Source organism: Panthera onca, chromosome B1 (assembly GCF_046562875.1).
Source record: "Panthera onca isolate mPanOnc1 chromosome B1, mPanOnc1 haplotype 2, whole genome shotgun sequence".
Classification (NCBI taxonomy): Eukaryota; Metazoa; Chordata; class Mammalia; order Carnivora; family Felidae; genus Panthera; species Panthera onca.
This window is the reverse complement of record NC_138342.1, coordinates 173,817,762-173,827,744: the sequence shown is the minus strand read 5'-3', so window position 1 is coordinate 173,827,744 and position 9,983 is coordinate 173,817,762. Positions and strand designations below refer to the sequence as shown.

Sequence of the window (9,983 nt, the reverse complement as noted above, 5' to 3'; positions counted from 1 at the left end):
AGAATTGGTCCATTTCATTTATGTTATCAAATTTGTGGGCATAGAGTTATTCGTGGTATTTCTTTATTATTATTTCCATTTTTGTGGGAGATGTAGTGATATCCTGTCTTTCATTTCTGAGATTAGTAATTAGTAGTGTGTTCTCTCTCTTTTTCTTAGTTAACCTGCCTAGAGGTTTATCAATTTTATTGATCTTTTCCAAGAATTGGCTTTGGGTTTCAATAATTTTCGTTATTGAGTTCCTGTTTTACATTTCATTAATCTCTGCTCCAACTCCATTTTTGTTTGTTTGTTTACTTTGGACTTAATTTGCTCTTCTATTTCTAGTTTCCTAAGGTAGAAACTTAGCTTTTTAATGTTAGGTTTTTGTTGTTTTCTAACACATCCTTTCTGTGCTATAAATTTCCCTCAAAACACTGCTTCTCTGCATCCCACAAATTTTGTTTTATTTTATGTTAGTGTAGTTCAAGATATTTTTAAATGTCTCTTGAGAGAAATGTGTTATTCTTTAAATAACACATTTAAATGCGTGTTATTGGCTCGGCCACCATAACGAATGACACAGTAACTATCCGGACCAGGAAGTTTATGACCAACCAACTACTTCAGTGGAAATGAATGGTCATTGATGTTCTTCACCCTGGAAAGGCAACAGTACCTAAGACAGAAATTTGGGGGAAAACTAGCCAAAGTGCACAAGGCCACACCAGATGCCATTGTTGTATTTGGACTCCGAATCCATTTTGATGGTAGGAAGACAACTGGCTTTGGCATGATTTATGATTCTTTGGATTATGCAAATAAAAATGATCCCAAACGTAGACTTGCAAGACATGGCCTGAATGAGAAGAAAAAGGTCTCAAGAATTCAGCAAAAGGAACTCAAGAACAGAATGGAGAAAGCCAGGGGAACTGCAAAAGCCAGTGGTGGTGCTGACAAAAAGTGAGCTGGAGATTGGACAATAGGAGTGAAGATTCTGTAGTGACTTTATCTGTGATGGCTGTGCAGATTTTTCATGAGAGGATTAATAAACTAAGAACTCTTAGGTGTCTAGTGATTTGGAAAAATGTATTGTTTAATCTTCACATATTTGGAAATTTTCTAGTTATTTTTCTGTTATTGATTTCTAGTTTACTTCCTTTGTGGTCTCAGAGCAGACATTGCATAATCGTTTTTCTTTTAAATTGGTAAGTTGTGTTTTGTGGCCTAGAATGTGATCTATCCTGGTGAATGCTCCACGTGAGCCTGAGAAGGATGTGGATTCTGTTGTTTGGGATGGAATAGTTTATAGCTCTCAATTACGTACAGTTGATTGGCGGGGCTGATGAGTTCAACGATTTCCTTAATTGATTTTTTGCCCGATGGATCTGTCCATTTCTGATAGAGGGATGTTATAGTTTCCAATTGTGATAATGAATTCACCTATTTCTCCTCGCGGTTCCCAGTTATTGCCTTATAGATTTTGACACTCTGTTGTTTGGTGCACACACATTAAGGATTATGTTTTCTTGGAGAATTGAACTTTATAAACATGTAATGCCATTCTGTACCCCTGATAATTTACCTTGCTATTCAGCTTTTCTCTTGTTAGGATGGAGTGATGAGTTCTAAGATCCTTACATGTAGGACAAGAAATGGGGAATAATTATATATAATATCTCTCTCTTTAGTTTTCATTGTTGTTACTTTGGGTACTACAATATATATGTGTATATTATACCAATATTTTACCACTTTGAATGAACTATAGAAGCATTCTTTTCATTTCCCTTCTTCATTTTAAAATATCATTGTCTTGAGTATCCTATGATGCTATAAATCAAATGTGATTTATACAACTCAAGAGGAAAAGGACAATCTGTTGTATACACCCATATTTCTGCTGTTTTTCTTCTTCCTTCTTGATGCTTCAGGATTCTTTTATTCTTTCCTTTGTGTCTGTTAAAATGTCTTTTAGCCATTCTCTTAGGATAGGTTTGCTATTCCATTATATGAGAATGTCTTTATTTCCCCTTCGTACTTGAAGGATAGTTTCGTGAAATGTAGAATTCGTAGCCGACAGTTCTTTTTCCCCCAGCATTTCCAAGATATTGCACTACTTCCTACTGGACTCTGTGATTTCAGATAAGAAATCTGTTATTTGAATGGTGTTCCCCAATTCATTTCCTCTCTGTCTGCTTTCAGATTTTTCTTTGTCCTTTATTTCTAAACGTTTAATTTGGATATGGATATCCAAATACAGATGGCATTTGGAGTTTGTTTGCTTGGATTCTTGGATCTATAGGTTTATATCTTTCACCAAGTTTGGGAAGTTTTTAGCCATTACTTTTTCAAATACTCTTTTAGTCTCACTCTCTTTCACCCTTTCCTTAGGATTCTTGACTATACCCATGCTGGATTATTTATTATTGTCCCACTGGTCTTTGAGGGTCTGTTGAATTTATTTTTCTTTAGTGTATGTCTTCCATGTTGTTCAGATAAGGGGAATTCTATTGATCTGTCCTCAAGTTCACTTATTTTATCTTCTGTCTTCTCCATTCTATGACTGAGCTCATCTAGTGAGTTTTGAGCTTTTCTGCCTCTTGTATTTTTTTATTCTATAATTTGTATTTGGTTATTTTAATATTTGATTTCTTTGCTGAGCTTTTCTATTTTCCCATTTGTCTCAACAAATTTTAAAAGCATTTTAAAATTGAAGCATTTAAATGTTGAAGCATTTTTATTCTGTAAGCTTTAAAATCCTTGGTGGTAATGTCAGAGAATTCCGACATCTAATTCATCCCCATTTTGGAGTCAATGGGTTGTCTTTTCTCATTCAAGGTGTTTTTCTTGACTCTTGACACAAAAGATCATTTTCTATTGTATCCTGGACATTTTGTCTAATACATTAGGAGTGTGGGTCCTGCTGTATCTTTTAAAAAAAACAATTTTTAACGTTTACTTATTATTGAGAGACAGAGAGACACAGAGCATGAGCAGGGGAGGGGTAGAGAGAGGGGGAGACACAGAATCCGAAGCAGGCTCCAGGCTCTGAGCTGTCAGCACAGAGCCTGACGCAGGGCTCAAACTCACAAATTGCGAGATTGTGACCTGAGCGGCAGTCGGTTGCTTAACCAACTGAGCCACCCAGGCGCCCCTATATCTTTTATTTTAGTAGGAAGTCTCCCTGTTTAGGTTTAACAGTCAAACCTTGGGCTGCTTTTGTGGGCTGTGGTTCCAATGGCTGTGCATTTGAAGCATTACTTTGGCTCATTTGAGTCTTCTGAGGCTTCCTCAGCTCTCTGCTTGTGCTGCCTTTGGGGACAGAAAGGATTTTTCCAGGCTGGGATTCTGAAGGAGCACTACGTAGAGATCCCCCAACTGGTGCTTTCTGTCTTCTCTGGTGTCCCTGAGCACGGAAGAGGATTCTTGCACCTGCCTATCAAAAAGTCTTTTCAGGTTGCTGCTTATGTTGCTACATCCCTATAGCTGGGTCCAAGCATCCACCTTGGTGCCCTTCGGAGAGTGGGATTGGCCATTTGTTATGGCTGAGTCCCTCCCACTGGTTCCACATGTTGACCCTGGTGGCTCCCAGTAGGAGAAGGGATATCAGGAGTATTAGCATTAGGTTTGTGGTGCCCAGGGGATAAAGGAGGCTTCCCAGACTAAGTCTGTTGTGGTAAGTTGGTCCCTCTTGCCAGTTCTGGCCCCCTGCCTCAGTGAATCTCAACAGTGCAGGCGTATGGAGGCTGCTGGGGGAGAGTACACGCCCTTGTCTTTTTTCGTTGATGAGGCTCCTAATTATTTTGCCTTGCTAGTGGTGTCAGGCTCACTAATGTTGTCGGAGCATCTCCCATTCGATCCAGGAAAGGAATGAATTTACCTGGGCCGTATTTTGTTGCCAGGTTGAGGGTCAGGAAATGCTGGGTCTCAATGACCTTACTCTGTTGGTTACGAGAAGACACAAGATACCCTTGCACTGAAGTGTTCCTCCAGTCCTAAGGTTCCAAATCAGCTTGCCTTCTGCTTACCACCATTCAGACTTCTTGTTTATTTTCATTATTATTATTATTATTATTATTATTATCATTTTTGCATTATTTCCGGAGTTGACAGTTATGCTTGGGAAGAAGAAATGGGGAGAAACAAGCCTGTGTCATCTTGTCAGGCTGGAAGTTCTATCATAATATTTTTGCTAAAAACTAGAAAACGACTTCTGAAAAGATTTCACAAATGCAATACGTTGGTTTCTGTGGATTATCACACTAAACAGTATGAAAAATGAGCATGGTGTAGATATACGTATCATTTTAATGTGATTAATCCTCCATAAGTTTAGACACATTTATGACTAGTACTTGTTTGAGAAGCAAACCTGAGAATTAAATAGAGAAAAAGTGATTTTTCTCTATAGTGATGCTATATGAAGTTTTCCTACTGATGAACACAAGAAAAAATAAGCTAAATATTAATGCAAACATATGTCTGTCTTCTCGAGACTGCATGTTTAAAACAACTTACAGAAGTTGCACAAGGTTTAAGACTAAAGATCGTCACTATTAAAATCACATACACTTGGTAAAAATATGCAAACCAATGACATGATGCTATATCAGGCGCTCCACACGTCTCTCGACTGAAATTTATAACTGGAATTAATTGCAGATGACTTTGGCTCATGACTGGGTAATTTATTCCAGGCTAGAGGTTTCAGAAACAAAGCATCTTTATCTGTCTCTGTCTTTAGCCCTCCTGAGAGGAGCCCATTTATCAGCCTTCTTTATTGATTTTTTATTTAGAGAAGTGATGCAAAATGTGCTAGACAGCCAGATAAATTAGTGATCATCGCCTCCTTTGCGTGGTTCTGAATTTCAAAAAACCATATGCATATATGGCATATATCATTCTGTTATATGTGACTGTAATACCTAGCAAGGGTCTCATCACTTAAAACATAAAAACGCACAGAGACCATCTTACTGGCTTTTGTTGGTTTAGAAATGAAAATTATATTGACAGGCTCTTTTTGATATCCCTTAAGCGATAATTTGGTTAACATTAATTATCATCGTGATATGTAATTGTATTTATGTATTTATGCATTTATGCATAGACCATTTGAATATTTTACATTTGCCTGTTAGCATTGTTTTCAGCACGCTTTTATATTCGTGATCTTTTACTCTTTTCACAACTCAGCTTTATGAAGTACCTTCATCTTGCAGATATGCAAGCTGAAGAGAAGTGTAGGACTTATTTTTGTTAAGGTCAAACAGTTAACTTCCAGCAGCCTGGAGACCCGAATATAGATCTTCTGACTCCAGGCTCTTTGCGGTAAACATCAATCCCTCTGTGACTAAAGTCCAAACACAGGATGAAAGAAAACAGAGCAGAATACAAAAGGAGTTATTTCGTGCTGCATGGAGAGGTGCTGTTTGCAACCAGGAAGCATAGCTAATTACCAACTTGGCGTTAATTACTGATCTGCATCTAGTTTATGACTAAACGTTATTCAGCCTGTGCTGATTAATTCTGCTGTGAATCAGATCATTATATCATTGGTTAAAATTCACACTTTGGCCATACGTCTGGGAACAGTCTTCTAGTTCATACACCCCACATGCAGAGACTATTTGTAGTTAATGAAAAAAAAATTGTGATTCATAGAATTCTAATTTCTAAGTTGCCACAAATGCATAGAAGATTATTATATAGAAAATGATGTTTGGCTAATTAAATACCGATCAATCCAACTTCCATTCCGAATCCTGTGCAGAACAAGAGACTACATTTAGGATCCATTCTTCGTACGCTCAGATTTAAGTAGAGAATCCTTCTTCACTTCATATGAACGATATAATTTTCTTTGTTTATTCAACATGCTGCATTATTCATTCTATTATAAAAATTGTCTACTCACAAGGTTTTAAAATAATTGAGTCTATTTGTTTCGCTTTCCCTGATGTATTAATATTTTCTTTGCATGGTACTTTAGAAAATATATGACCTAGCAAGCAGCCTAATTCTTGTCACAGCTGCAACCTTACTGAGGCAGAAAATTTGGCATTTATATAAAATGAAACCATCTCTAATGCTTTGTCCGCCCTTCTAGAATCCCCTTTGTTTAATCACCATGTGTAGAGCTTATAAAAGGACTGCTTTCAGGAATAAGTAGATAGAAATGAGGGGATGCTGATGTGTGAATAAAACGGTGATATAAAAGAAAATGGATTTTGTTCCCCCTCCAGCTGAAGTCTGTGGATGTTGCCCTCTGCCTGTCACTGATAGCTGTATGTGTCAGTCTCCAGATTCGTGAATTACATCCCTGACCCACCCCCTCCCAGACCAGGATGTCCCTGCTACACGTTTCCATGGTGCCGAGCTTCCCTATCATAGCACATTATTGTAATTGCTTATTGTGTCTTCTGAATCCTCTGATAGTCATAGAGTCAGGGACAGGGTCTGCCTTGCTTCGCATTCTTGCACCGTCATCTAGTACAATGCTGGCACACAGGGGCTCTTCATAAATGTTTGCTCAAGAAAAAAATGGACACAGTCTAAAATTTGAGCTCCTGGCCACTCTCACGCACACCATGAAGGCTCTGCCTCAATGTTCGTGTGAATCTCGCCCTTCAGAAACAACACTCCTCTGTTCCTTTTGGTAGTACCAGCATCTAACTCAGTGTCTGCAATATATTAATTGCTTGGTGAATGTCCCTTAAGTAACTGAATTAATGAGTTGCAACCAGTTCTTATCTTGGGCATGAGCTAGTTATTTGTGGATCAGATCTGGAGACTCTCTGGTGATTACATCACCAAGAGTTGTCTTCAGGACTGCGTAAGGGTAGGGAACAGGCACATCTGCTGTGAAAGGCATTTCCCTGATGTGTAAGTTAAACAAAGTTCACATTCCTATGCAATTTTCAGCCTAGTGTAAATTAGACACTCAAATAAACTCAAGAGTAGAATTTTGACTTTTCTGGTACCCTGACTGATTTTTGATGGTCTCAGTGAAGGATGCAGTCCCAAGTTCATTTCTGAACATCCTTCATTTTGATTCTGAAACCTGTCACACAATGAGAAACACCAGCCCCTTGGGTATGGTGGGTTTTATGTCTCTGACCTGTCTTATCTCTTCATGGTAAAAGGAAGAATGCGTTCCATGTCAGAACAGGGGTTCTGAACACCAGCCTCCTTCAGATTCCTCCTGGTGCCAGATGGGCACCGAGGAGAGTGGACGTACTGGGCCTGGGAGGGGGAGGGGAGGGATCGTCTGCACTGTGTCAACTGTGAAACCGTCCACAGCTTGAGGCTGTGCCGATCTGCTGGTGCCCACTGGATGGGGATGGTGGTGCTGGCCAGGCAGCCTCCGTAGGTGTCAAAGCTGGAAGTTGGAGTGAAGGAGCAGTGACTCAACCTCAACGCAAGAAGAGACCCAGCTCGGGCACATCCTCAAGGAAGACAACGCTGGGGCCATGAGGGATGAATCATGTTAACAGGGAGGGAGCCACAGAGATGATACCAGCTGGTTGATGCCTGGGTGAGTGGCAAGTTGTTAACAGTTGCTAGTGGGAAGGAAGATTCCTGAGACTCCACAGGTGCCTGCCATAAGATGGAGTGATTTGGGGATTTTCTTGGTCTGTTCATGCTGCTATAACACAGTACTACAGACTGAGTGGCTTACTCAACAAACGCTCACTTCTCAGGTCTGGAGGTTGGTATGTGTGAGATCAGGGTGACAGCATGCTCAGGTTCTGGTGAGGGCCCTCTTCTCGGTTTGCAGATGGCCGCCTACTTGCTGTGTCCTCACATGGTGGGGAAAGATCAGGTTCTCATCTATTCCTCTTCATAGAGAAACACTAATCCCATTATGGGGGCCCTGCCCTCTTGACTTCATGGAAATCTAATTACCTTCCAAAGTCCTCTCTCCAAATACAATCATATGATGATTAAGGCTTCAACACATGGTCTGGGGGGCCAGGGGAATACAATATTCAGTCTATAGCAGGAATTAAAGGAAGGAGTTAATGTACCTCTAGGTGAGGTACTTAGGTACTTCTAGGGTCCAGAGAGAAGTGTTTGTATTTCCTGAGTTACATGACCCATACTTGCTCTTGATTTGTCCTGTGGAGACCTTCAGGTGTCGGTACCATATACCAGGTGACATGTGCTGTGGTGGCTTTGCATGTGCCCCTCTGACACCCATGTGCCTTTCAGCTTCAAGCAAGGCACTGCATCCATCAGAAGAGCTTGGGGCTGAAGAGGAGTGACCTTGGGGTAGACACCAACTCACACGTAATCCATATATCATGTGGCAGGCATCCTTGAAGTTTGTAGAGATACAAATGCACGCAAGAGAGATCTACTTCCTGCTCTCGTGAAGCTTACATTCTAGAAAGGAGACAGACAGCGTGCAGGGCAATCAACATATTAACCAGATACTGTTGAAAGCGACACATGGAGGCACCTGGGTGGCTCAGTCGATTGAGTCTCTCTGACTTTGGCTCAGGCCATGATCTCACAGTTTGTGAGTTCGAGCCCCACGTCAGGCTCCACACTGACAGTGCAGAGCCTACTTCAGATCCTCTGTCCCCCCCTTCCCTCTGCCCTTCCCCTGCTCACTCTCACTCTCTCTCTCACACACACTCTCTCTCACAATAAATAAACATTAAAAAAAAAGAAAAGTGGCACACACCCTAAAGAAATTAAAATAGGAGAACTTGTGGAGTAACTGAGGGGTGGAGGGATGTAGTTTACACTAGGGGTGATAAATGAATTTGGAGGGGGTGGTATTGGAACTGAACCCAAATGATGGAAAGATGTAGGCAGAGTGTTCCAAGCAGGGGTCACACACAATTTTGTGACAGGATGAGGTGAATGCATTTGAGAAATAGAAGGCCAGTATAACTGAAGACCATTCTGTCTCTCACCATCTGCTTGTGTCTCTACCAAATGCATATGTTGAAGCCTTTATCCCCAGTGTGATGGTATTTGAAGATGGGACCTTTGGGAGGTAATTAGGGTTAGATGAGGTCATGGGAGTGGGGCCCTCATAGTGAGATTAGTGCCCTAAAAGAAGACATACCAGAGAGTTTGCCTTCTCTCCGAGGTGCCTTTCCACCGAGGAAAGGCCATGTAAGACGGATGCTACACCTTGAGGAGGAGGCCATCTACAAGCCAAGAAGAGGGCTCTCACCAGAGTGATTGGTGGTCACCTTGATCTTGGACTTCCATTCTTCAGAACTGTGAGGAAGAAATTCCTGTTGTCTTAAGCTACCCTAGTCTAAAATACCCCAGTATTTTGCTATGTCAGTCCAAGCTAACGAAGACACCATCAGAGACATAAGACATAAGACACTTGGGCAAATTAGAGCCAAACTAAGCCTTGTTTATCTCTCCTGTAAAATGGCAATATATAGACAACCACATCATAGTTTGTTGGGAGAATTAAATGAAATTATGCATTTAAAGTATTTAGCACTTTAACTGAGACATAGTAGATGCTCACAAATTTTGTTACTATTAATAAATTCTGCAGGAATAAATGTGAGTGATGATAAAACCCACTAAAATCTCTTTAAAATTTTTTTCAACATTTATTTATTTTTGAGAGAGGGAGAGAATCGGAGAGAGAGACAGAGCCCAAGCAGGGAGGGGCAGAGAGAGAGAGAGAGGGAGACAGAATCCCAAGCAGGCTCCAGGCTCTGAGCTGTCAGCATAGAGCCTGACGTGGGGCTCAAACTCACAAACCACGAGATCATGACCTGAGCCAAAGTTGGACGCTCAACCAACCGAGCCACCCAGAGACCCCAAAACCACTAAAATTTTTTGAGGAGTTGTTTTATTTTGTGTTGTGCCATCAAAATCATTCTTGCGGGGGGCACACAAAGTGGAGGGGGAGATGTCACTTGAGTCACAGGACCCTTGGTATGCGAACCACAGCTGTAGCTTTGGCAATGGTAAGCAAATGAAGCGCCAAGAATCTCTTTGGAAAAGGAGCAAAT

At 40.8% G+C, this 9,983-nt stretch overlaps 1 pseudogene; it reads left to right on the top strand.

The window, feature by feature from the left end:
- Nucleotides 1–525: 525 nt before the first annotated feature.
- On the top strand, nucleotides 526–946 carry LOC144616059 (small ribosomal subunit protein eS24 pseudogene; annotated as a pseudogene).
- The last annotated feature ends 9,037 nt before the right edge of the window (nucleotides 947–9,983 follow it).